Raw genomic sequence first — 12258 nt, 5'->3', positions numbered from 1 at the left:
ATTTAGTTTATTGTAATTGGAGAATTTGAAGCCTAGTTGAATTCCAAAAGGGTAAAATTTCGATTGACTTTTTTAACCTTGAGAGATGGTGATGAGTAGCTATGTTAATGAGTGGCGAATATTTGAATGAAATTTATGTGTATACGTATATTTTAACCTGAGTTCTTGAAAGTAATAAAATTAAGGTATCATCGGGGTAAAGGTTAAACAATAACAGCACAGTCTTCAAAAATAAAAAGTGTATTGATATAATGGCTTCAAAATATATATTAGCCTAGTGTTCAGTAAATGATTAAAGTACCTCCGCTACAGTCTCAGTGAATCGGACGAGTTTTTTGTCTGTACGAAACAAAAGTATGCCAAAGTATGCATGGGAATAGTAACAACTATCATAAACTTCTTCCATACAAACGGTAAAAATAATCATGCTTAGAAATGGTTACGCTAAGTGTCCCATTCTATTGCTGTGTAAAACCAAAGAATCTTATGTAAAGTGCATGTTGCACTCTGTGATTCCCACAGTTTCCCATTCATGCATCTGCAAATTAATCACTTCTGCTCTATACCCAACGGTACAAATGACAAATATAACGACAGTCACGGCGAGGAACTGAAAAAACTGAACCATATTTCATATCATCTATCGGTACTTGGCCGAATTTTCCCCCGGAGCAAAAAATATCCCGGAGTAGATCATCTCAAGTTGAAGCTTCAACAGGATTTATCAACCTTTAACAGCTGTGCGCCTTTGATTCTCTCAGTTTCAGCAACGCGCTGTACCTATTGCTCTCCTCTCATCCAAGGATCTCTTCCGTATATTTAGTAGCACCTCGTTTTTAGGCCATCCCGAATGACGTTCCGTTCGCCTGGCGATGGTGCATGACCTCGTTTCTTTGGTGGTATTACACCATTGCCACCACCCCCAACAACGCATTCCCACCTGCTCTTTCCGACAGTACAGTCTCCTGGGATCATTTTCGCAATCGACCCACAGTTCGTCAAATTTGTCGAAAGTAGGTTAGGCGCGTTTTCCATTCAAGTAGTACCGTTCGTTAGGGTGATTCAAAGAACTTTGTGCAATTCAAATCCAGAGGTTATTTCTTTTCATAGATTCTGAGCTGTTCTACTAAGTTGCTCAAGAAGTTTTGTTTGTAAAAATTGAACTGCACCACCCTAACGATTGTGTACCCATGTAATGAATTGGGATTTCTGTGTAAAAGCACCTTCTCTTCGAGGATTTGGCCTACAACCACATGGCTCGAAAAGGCCGCAGTGCCTGCCGGTAGGAATTTGTCAGGTCAAGGTGTGCAAAGTTTGTTTGTCTGTGTGTTTAGATTGCTTATACAATAATGCAAGCTATTTAGCAGTCATCTTTGTCAATCGTACTAAACGAAAGAATGATTTAAATTATTTCAAGTTTAAATCACGAAAACCTCTTTCATTATCAAAGTGCGTCCTACAGAATGATAATAACCCGTTTACAAAATTATGCGACCATTTGGACGTTCTACACTGATCGAATACATTCGTAAATCGCTACGAATTAATTTCGTACAGACAATTTTCATAAAATATACGAATTTTTCGTACATATGATGAATCATTCGTGGTTCTACGGAATCGTTTAAATTTTCATTACAACTTTCGTAGAATGCTATATTACTACCTAAGGAGAAAATGATGCTTCTGGGTGTAAGAGTCACGGGAGGGAGGGTGGACAAAGATGGCAGGGGTTAGAAAAGTTTCAGACATCGGGAGATCAACGGCATAGGTTACAGACTCATCCGGAAGAATTATGTACTGGGCCACCGGGTGGTCCTCTTCAAGTCGGCAGGGGTTCCTCCAGACGATTTCGTAGTACGGCTCAGATGCGGATCGGAAAGACCTCGAGTTGCGCGTGTATTGTTTGTGCTGTATGCCTCGTGTTTGTTGGCTCATTCGACAGAGATGTCTTGGAGTCGCATCAGATCTTCGTGGGTGTATGCTACAGGCGGAAGCACTTCTGAGAATAAGAGGAGCAGTTAAATCTGTATATTGATGGTTTTTAGGAAAGTGTATACGAGGGACGTATAGAGGAGATCGCGGCTTGCCAGCACATCTCAAACCGGGACGTTGGTTGGTCTTCCTCGAGCCCGCAGGGTATCAATTTGCCGAGACCTGGCGGAACTGTACTCGGTGAACGTTCAGACAATGTGCTCGATGTCGTGATAGCCGTCGCCACAAGCGCAGATACCACTATCAACGAGCCCAATATACCGGAGATGTGCATCCAGTATGTGATGCTTCGTCATGAGTAAGGACATCACACGAATGAAGTCACGACCCACATCCATCCCCTTGAACCAAGGTTTCGTCGATACCTTTGGGACTATAAAATGTAGCCACCTTCCTAGTTCACCATTGCTCCACGAAGTTTGCTAACTTTCGAGGATTCCCTGATGAGTAATACTGAAAAATTCGTTGAAACAAATTTGTCTTTCATAAATGTCACCTTATAGGGCACCCACCTTAGCTAAGGAGTCCGTCTTCTCGTGGTCCGGAATGGATCAATAAGTAGGGACCCCCCACATCAAGGTAATCTGAAAAGATTTGTCAAATAAAGCACTCAGTAGCTCCCGTATTTTCCCCAAAAATACGATGAATATTCCATATTTCATCGAACGAATAGCGTCAATGGAACTGAGGCTATCCGAAACGTGAAGTAATGATCTGCGGGTAATGTTTCAATGATACCAACAGTGTACTGAATAGCAGTTAGTTCTACGGTGTAAACTGAAGCAGGATCACCGAGTTTGTAGGAAGCGGTAAACTTTTGATTGAAAATACCGAAGCCAGTGGACCCTTCGAGGTTTGATCCGTCAGTATAAAACATCTTAGAGCAGTCGATTTCTTGGAATTTATTATAAACAAAGGTTTGCGGGAGTATGTGGTCCGGAATTCCACAAATCTCGTCTTTCATGGATGTGTCGAAGAAAACAGTAGATTCAGAAGTATTTATGAAATGTACACGGTTGGGATTGTAAGAAGAAGGATTAATATTCTGCGCCAGGTAGTCAAAGTACAGGCACATGAAACGGGTCTTAGAATTGAGCTCATCAAGCTCTTCGAAATTTTCAATCACCTCCGGGTTCAAGATATCGCATCGAATGAGCAATCGATATGAGAGTTCCCAAAATCGATTTTTCAGCGAGAGAACGCCCGACAGGACTTCGAGACTCGTCGTATGGGTCGACTGCATGCACTCTAAGGCAATACGCAAACAACGATACTGAATTCGTTCGAGTTTGATGAAATGTATGTTCGCGGCTGAACGAAAGCAGAAGCATCTGTATACCATTACCGACAGTATCGCTGTTTGATACAACCTAATTAGGTCTCCTGGGTAGGTACCCCACCATGTTCCGGTTATTGTACGAAGAAAATTGATCCTTTTGTTGGCATTTCTGTTTCAGATACCTAATGTGGCATCCCCAAGTACCTTTCGAGTCGACCCATTAATAGAAGCTGTAGTTGTACTGGTTCACGCTTCCTAGAACATACAACTAGCTCAGTTTTCTCCACAGAGAAAAAATAGCCCAAACAGACAAATTGTCCAAGGTATTCTGTAATGGTCCTTGTAGATCGAAAGCTTTGGGTCCCGTAACAGACACCACACCATCGTCTGCAAGTTTCCTTAACGTGCAGGAATTGTCAAGACATTTATCAATGTCGTTGACATAGAAATTGTATAAAAGGGGGCTTAGACATGAACCCTGGGGAAGGCCCATGTAGCTAAATCGTGATGTCGATAAGTCACCATGCGAAAAATGCATGTGCTTTTCCAACAACAGGTTTATTAAAAAGTTGTTTAAAGTCGCTGAAAGACCATGCTGGTGCAGCTTCTCTGAAAGAATGTTGATCAAAACTGAATCAAAAGCCCCCTTAATATCTAGGAACTCTGATGCCATCTGCTCTTTGCTAGCATAGGCCATTTGAATTTCGGTTGAGAGCAACGCAAGACAATCGTTCGTCCCTTTGCCTTTGCGAAAGCCAAATTGTGTATCTGACAGTAAGCCATTTGCTTCGACCCAATTGTCGAGGTGGGATAGGATCATTTTCTCGAACAACTTCCGGATACAGGATAGCATTGCGATCGGTCGATACGAATTGTGGTCAGAGGCAGATTTTCCTGGATTTTGGATGGCGATGATCTTCATTTGCCTCCAATCGTGTGGGACAATGTTAGCCTCAAGAAACATATTCAATAAGTTCAACAAGCGTCTCTTGACAGAGTCAGGCAGATTCTTCAACAAGTTGAATTTGATTTTGTCTGGCCCTGGAGCTTTATTGTTAAATGACAAGAGAGCAAGTGAGAACTCCACCATCGAAAAGGGTGATTCGTTCGCGTTATCGTGAGGGGACACGGCGCTGTAGATCTTCTGTGCCGGGGCGGAATCCGGTCAAACCTTCTTGGCAAAATCAAATATCCAACGGTTTAAATATTCCACGCTCTCATTAGTACTGTTTCGGTTTCGCATACGTCGGGCCGTGCCCCAAAGAGTGCTCATCGATGTTTCTCTCGTTAGTCCGTCGACGAACTGGCACCAGTAGCTACGTTTTTTGGCTTTCATCAAACTCTTCATGCGCGTTTCCGCCGTCGCGTACTGTCGGTAGCTAGCTGGCAGCCCGTCCTCTCGGAATGTCTTATACGCAGTGGCTTTCTCCGCGTACACGTCTGAGCACTCTTTGTCCCACCATAGATTAGGAGGACGCCCGCGTGAGTTCGCGTCTGGTACGCGTTTAGTCTGGGCTTGAATCGCGGTATCGAGAATCCCATACTCTTCCTCCGGAGGAAGCTATTGAGTGCACTCAATTTTGTCGGATATCGCGGACGCGTAGCTCTTCCAATCAATATTTCGTGTGAGGTCATACGAAACATTGATTGTATTCGGTGGTCCTGAACCGTTAGCAATATTAATTACGATTGGCAGATGGTCGCTGCCATGGGGATCAGAGACTGCTTCCACATACAATTTAACCGCAGCGATGTCGAGCAGAGGGACAGATATAAGGCGCTCGGACGCGCTGGAGGGGCCGGAATCCGTGTCATTTCACCCGTATTCAAAGCGGTCATATTGAAGTTGTCGCAAAGCTCATGGAGTAGGGTATATCGATTATCGTCATGAAGGCAAACCCCATGCCGTACCATGGGAGTTGAAGTAGCCTCGGTGCGGGGAGGAGTTCCGCAATATCGCAAAGCCGTCGGTGGCTAACTGAGGCTTTAGGGGGGATGTTGGTGGAAGCAATGCAAAGATCTTAGCAAGCGACAACTTCAATGCCTGGTGTCGAGGGGAGGTCGATTCGATTGAAAGAATTGCACTTTTTGATCCCCAAAAATCCTCCTCCGTAAGAGTCTTCTCGATCCAAGCGAATAACGTTAAAATCTTGGAAGTGTAGGTCTATTTCTGAAGTAAGCCATGTCTCGCATAGTGCAAATGCATCGCATTTCGAGTTATTTAGTAAGATATTGAAGGAATCGATTCTCGGGATAATGCTTCTGCAATTCCACTGTAAAACAGTGATTAAATCCTTGACCTCGTTCGATGAATTAGCCATCGAAGGATACAATCGCTGAAAGAAGGGGCCATTTCACAGTCAACTGCATCAAGAATGTTTTTAATGCGGGGAAAAAGCTTATCAAGATGCTTTTAAGGGGGTCAGAAATATTTAAAGCTGTAAGAATACGGTCCACAATGTCAGAGAAATTTATTAAGCCAGCGCTGTTTTCTTTCACTGGCTGAGATATGGGAACACTTGGGGTTTTTGATGTTTCTGGAAGTGCTGGGAACTCCCTTTCAGAGTTCAGGTTACTGGGACCGGAAACGACTTGCTTCGGTTTTGCACCAGTACTTCCTTGAGTAGTTATTTTAGGGGGGCCATGAAGAGACACCTTCTGGCCTTTACGACGAAGCTTGGGAGAGGAAGTGTTCCTCCTTTTTTCTATTGCTTCTAGGGCACCGTAGAAGATGTTCCCTCCTGGGGTTCATCACAGTCGCCTTCGTCAGTAGACAAGTTGGTATAAATGTTCTTAGAGACAAATGGCGTAGCTATTTTGAGCATTTCTGCAAAAGATCGCTTAGAGCGTCCCTGAAGGGAACGCTTAAGATTCTCCTCCCGCTGTTTGTACGCGGGACATGAAAGAAGATCATGTGGGGCTCCCGCACAGTAGTGACACTTTTCGACATCTTTTCCACAGGAATCATCCGCATGATTCCCACCGCATTTCCCACAACGGGCCTTATTACTACAATGGGAGGCTGTGTGTCCCAATTGTTTGCAATTAGTACAGTTCATGACCCGCGGCACAAAGAGGCGAACAGGTAGAGGAGGTAGTTGGGTAGAGCAGAACCGGCGAAGGTCACCCGATAAGAGTCTGAGTTGATGTATATTTTCTTCCCGTCAGCTGCGACTGATGTTGAATGCAAGCGTTTGCACTCCAGTCTTTTCACTGACTTAAGTATGGGGTCTTTGAAACAGCCAGTCCCATATTTTAGCAGGTCCTCGCAATTCAGGCTCGAATCGGAAACGACCCCACTGACTTCAACCCTGTTAGTTGGAATATACACCCTGTATTCCTTCGTAAAGGGTTCGTAGCCAACAATATCGTTTGCTTGAGTTAAACTGTTAACAAACACCCGAAGCTTATCAGGGCGAATTTTCGATATTTCTGTCACGGCCGAATACCGATCCGTCAGAACTCGAGAAATATGCAACAGATTCAAACATATTTGTATTTGGTCCGGAAAAAGATCACGAAGAGCCCGGTGGCCGAGCTTGGGTATACTTTGAGCCGGGGAGCCGATTTTGTTTCGACGTCCATCTCCCCTTGAGATGACCACCGTCAGGGGTAGTCATTTTTGCACGGGCCTATTGCCCAGTGCACGTTAGTGTGATAACCAAGAACTTAACTTGTGTATGTAACGGTATCCAGAAGGCTTACTAGAAGAACACTGCTTCACTGGTCACTGACCGGCTAACGGTACTCAGAAACAGAAACACAAAAGAAGGGAAAAAATACTGAAACCTCGACTAGGCGGAGAATGCGCAAGATAACCTTGAACGCGGATTAGCACTATTCTTTGTCGCTATAGAGCAGCGGTTCTCAACATTTTTCGAACCACGGTCCCCTTAGATATCACACTGGGTTGCTGCGGACCCCCGCAGATAAACATCAATGTTGTATGCTGTTAATATGTTATTTTCATTTTGTTAGGAAACAAAATTTGAAATTTCAATATGCACTTGGAAAATATATTTTTCTTCGGGGACCCCAGGTTGAGAATCGCTGCTAAAGAGTTTACGGACTGGCAATTAAAGACTTCTATCTCGACTGAGCGCTCGATAACGAATGCAAAATTGTTACTTGGGGTATACAGAAAACACATTTTTACCGGCAAACCATACACTTGATTATTCTGCGCCCTACGATGATATTTTCGATCAATATCCAAACAATGAAATGACATTAAAATTGTTTCTATTTATTTTATTGCAAACCTGCCCGTAAATAATCAATTCAATTGTGATAAACTAGTCATAAATGCATTACCAGTTTGTATTGATGATGGTCATAATACTTTTTTGAACATTTTCTATATAACATGGATTTAGGAGGCTTAAACCCATACCAACATATTTCATAATAACATTTTCGTATATTAACAGATTTATTTTATTGTGGCAAGTCACAATTCAATATCTTGCATCGCTATCCTTAATGCTTTCTTGTTCCAATGCCATAATCAGGCTCTGCACTGAAACATTGCATAGTTTATTGATTTTGGAGTAGGACTCACTCCACACTCAAAAAAGGAGCTTCATTTATACACACATTTCGTTTGTAGCGACGAAGCCGGCTCGGAAATGATGCTGCAAACAGGACGTTCTGCCGCTCCATGTTTATGTATAGAAACATCGGAGAAATCATCCACAGAAGCCGATAAATACGCTCAGAATACCATGTGTTACGTACCGGACTGGGCCAGCCGAAGACTATCAGGACGTAAACAGAGAGAGCTTAGCTCACGTGCTTTTGCGGGAAAATTTATCGCGAGAATCCTGCTCAACGGTGAGTGGGTGAAAGCACACTGCCCGACTGGTGGTGCTTTAAAAGGGCACCGATAAGGACGAAAAAGCTCCAGTCGCGTTCGGAGTTTTCAGCAGTTCGGTTCTCGGGAAAAAAGAAAAGAATAAAAACAACTTGGTTTTAGGTAAACGGACTGAGAGAGGAAATGAAAAGTTGTTAAATAAAGCGGAAATCCTATTCGGTGGTAGCTGTATCCTGTTGGCATCAAAGGAAAATGCGATTCGGGACGTAAGGCAGCAAGCTCGGTGTGACTGTATTTATTTACAGATCTCCTCCCCAGGATTGGAATCCTTTCGCGCCACCCGTTGCGATTGAGGTATTTGAAGTGGGTATCAATGCTTAAATCTGTGAGAAAAACCCACCAGTGATATTTCAACTAGGGGTGGGTGTGGATAACGATGTAAAGTGGAAAGCGAACCAAAACGAATGGACTGTCGACGGATGGGCGAACGCGGAGACAATCATCGATCGAAAAAAAAGCATTCCAGAGCATAGCAGTGAAGATACGTAGAACCTGGACGGGCGAAAGAAGTGAGTCAGTCGGGAAAAGCCCAAGGATAAAGTACATATCTATGTAGAACAGCGTTTCTGCTTCTTCATTCCGTTCCTTTCATTGTCGTAGCCCTTTTCAACGGAAGCAGCCCTTTTGTAAAGCTTTGTTCGAATTTCTCCTGTCGACCATTTAGCGTTACACAAGTGATGCATTGAGGCAGCTGGCTGGTGCATACTTGTGTGCAGTTTAGTGCCACGTGAGCTGTGTGAGTGAATAATTTTCGCAAATGCTGGTCAGCTAGACAGACAACTAACCGGGATCCTCATCCCGAATCGCCATTCGAAAACAGCTGAAAAACGCCACCCAGCCACCCATTTTTACGTTCTCTTGCGGGGCTAATGTGCCCCCCATTCAGTGTTGTTGTGTTGGTAATACACACATTTTTACTTCTCCGTGCCGTGGTCCTTCCGTTCTTCCGCTATTGATTGAGGCTACCAAATATATGCATTGGGAGACGAAGTGAGTTTAATTTTTTTTTCTTTTTTCGTCAGTCTACGACGACGGTGGCGGCTTGTTCCGTTTTTTTTTCTGGGTAGTCCTACGAGAAGAACATAAAAAGTGCTTTCATTGGAGAAAATCAATTTCGAGCGAAATATAAGTGACGTGCTCATTGCAGCTCGAGCGAGACGAGCAGTGGAATGGAAAAAAAAAATCGCGCGAAGCGTGAAGTGAATGTTAAAGCTTTGCAGTTGAAAGAGATCGCCAGATGTGGTGATGTGCAGTAAGGTGGGAACACAAACAAAGCTTGGTTCCGCGACAGACATTGAGCGAAGCTGGAGTTACTCGGAAAAGGTAAAAAAAATAAAATCTTTGAGCGAAGAAATAAATCGGTTTATGTAGGTTTATGTAGCTGTAATCATTTCCAACTGGGGAAATGTGTCCCTTTGGAATGCAGGATTACCTGTCGACAGGTTCTTGGTTGAATAGGAAATGATTGCGGAAATTATGAATCAATAGCATTTGAGGTTTCATGTTTTTTGAATCGTTGTGAGTGTTCTATCATTTTTTGAAACGTTTTAGAGGTTTTCAATTGATGATGATAATTGATTAGCAATTCAAAGACGAAGGCGGTTCTTGATTGTGAAACAGTTATGTATATTAAACTGGATTATTATTAATTATTTTAAAAGTTTCGCTTTACGGAATAATCCAAATGTTTTTATTTTAACTAATAATTCATATGGTAAAATTTGCTTCAATTATGCTACAACCGTCTGATCTTTTCATTTTGATGATCGATTTTGTTCACTGATTTGGTCGGTGTTAAGTCAGACCGGACTATGTGATAATATATTGATTTCGAGAAAAACGAGTTTAAAGATCGAATCGCAGCATCCTTTACATTATAATTGGAAATTATTTTTTGCCATAATTCTTGTTTATTGTTACATATTTGAAATCTGGCAAAAGTCTAATGTAGCTAAAGAAATTCTTTATCCAGTGCTATCATCTCATTTTTCGATGTTTTGCGACTTAGTCCGGTCTGACTTAACACCGACCATTTAATTGGATGATTTCAAATCACTGATTTATATACCGGAAAGTCATTGTTGATTTATTTTGGTGTTGGTGTATTTCAGACCGTACGTACCTTCGATAGTACGTCCATTTTGACGCGATAATACGTGTTAGAAATTAGGTAGGATTTTTTGTATTGCATCTAATTGCATTATTTTGGAGTATTAAGAAATTTCATTCTCACAGCATTTACTGTCAATCGAATGTTTTGCGATGTCTATACATCGCGATTAATTATATCAAAGACATTTTCAGTTGAGTTAAAGTCTGGAGAAAGAGGAGACCACTCGAGAAAAGGAATCATCTCTCAAGCCAACCAATTATCTGTAGACTTTATCCCGTGTATCGAAGCGTTGTTCCGTTGAAATGATGTTCTCGCCAAATGAAATCGTCGAGTGTAGGGCTTCAGGTGTTCCTCTAGCACTGCCTGATAGTTTTCGCAGTTACTTCCATGAGAGATTTAAAGGGTACGATTTCAGTCAACCAGGTGAGGAAAGGAGTCCCTAAAACAGCCAATCCCGCACTTCAGCAGATTCTCGCATATCAAACTCTCATTGGTGACCACACCGCCACATAGTGGCACGGAGTCCCGCCATTAGGGCGAAGATCATTAGTTCGAATGGACACTAGGCCGAAGGGACATTAGACAAATGGACAATAGGTCGAATGGACATTAATCCGAGGGCCAAGAAGCCGAATATTCGACAGTGATAGGTAAAAGAAGTAGAAATTTATCCTACCGAGCTTCCGGTGATTCTCGGTTGATTTGCTTGCTTTGCTTGTTTCTCAATTATTTGTTATATTGTTCTTTTTATCATGAGCTGTTCTTCCGAATTATATATAATGTAAAGAATGCTAGCCAGTCCTATTAAATAATTTTAAGCTTTATTATTTCAGGACGTAACGATGTTTTAAAAGCGACAACTTATTGAATATATGTACACCTACTGTACCATCGGTTTCTACAGTGCTTTAATTCTTGCGGCAAAGTCAGTGTAATGTGGTTCTACCGCATAACCGAGAGCAAGGATCGGAAGCGACGCAAAGCCGCTGAGAGTTCACCAGGCGAGGAGGCCTCAAACCCGCCGTCGACAATGGGGGCAACTCGCATGCAAAACTGTGAGCCATTTGCCCGGATTACTCAAACATTAGTTTAAGTCCGACAAAGTGGCACATTTTCGTAGCTACATTAGACGACAACTTTGTTTAATTATTCCTTTATCTGAAAAATCCCAGTGGAGACACCCTGTAACTTGGTCTGCTTCCCCATCTCGTGCAGATCAGAAAAATACAACCCGCGCCGCGGCACTCAAAGTATGCGTGTAACAAAAATCCGTTACTCTAGACTGTAAGTAAAATGAGTAACCCACAAAATAAATTTCGCCCATTACGGGAGAACACAATCGCGATTGACTTTTCAAAGATCCGTCTTAGACATACAGTGTGCGAGGTGGAACAGTTGAACAAGGTAGAAATGGAACTTGTTCTTACAGAAGTTTTACACATACAGCTACATCTTACGAGACAAATTGTACTAATAACATGCAACTCCAACTCCTTCGCCGAGCTTCGTAACGAAGAATAACATACGTTCACGTCGACATCATCGACGACGTCGAATATTTAAACGTCAAAACGAAGATCCCTATGCATATGGACCTTGATCTTACGGAAATTCGCCTCCACGATCTGGCACCACGCACTGTCTTATTATATTAAGATTCTTGTCGAAGTATGGAAAAGTGGAATTCGTTCCAAACAACACTTGTAGAAACTTTTTCCCTGGCATTCTCAACAGCGCTCGGGTGGTGCGAATGAGGCTGAACCAACCCACACTGTCTTACGTGATTTTCGAAGGCAGATTATCTCAAGGTTATAACTACATACATAAAACCCTATGCACATACACTAGAGAAACGCCCACGTTCCAGTTCTGTAACCAGATGGCACACAACAATAATCCATGTGCCAAAACAACTAAACCAAATTGATCTACTACAACCAACACCATGGACTTGGATTTGAACTTAGATTTCCACTTGGGCTTGAACTTGAACTGGAA

The 12258-nt window shown here is 42.6% G+C and overlaps 1 protein-coding gene across 1 annotated transcript in view; it reads left to right on the top strand.

The window, feature by feature from the left end:
- Positions 1-8194: 8194 nt before the first annotated feature.
- LOC131693922 (uncharacterized) overlaps positions 8195-12258 on the top strand; it is a 489601-nt gene continuing 485537 nt past the window's right edge. The window contains exon 1 of the mRNA XM_058982194.1: positions 8195-9470. The gene's annotated coding sequence lies outside the window, so the exon portion shown is untranslated. The remainder of the gene's footprint in view (positions 9471-12258) is intronic.

The sequence above is a fragment of the Topomyia yanbarensis genome, chromosome 3 (assembly GCF_030247195.1).
Source record: "Topomyia yanbarensis strain Yona2022 chromosome 3, ASM3024719v1, whole genome shotgun sequence".
Lineage (NCBI taxonomy): Eukaryota > Metazoa > Arthropoda > Insecta > Diptera > Culicidae > Topomyia > Topomyia yanbarensis.
This window is presented reverse-complemented; position numbering and strand designations above follow the sequence as displayed.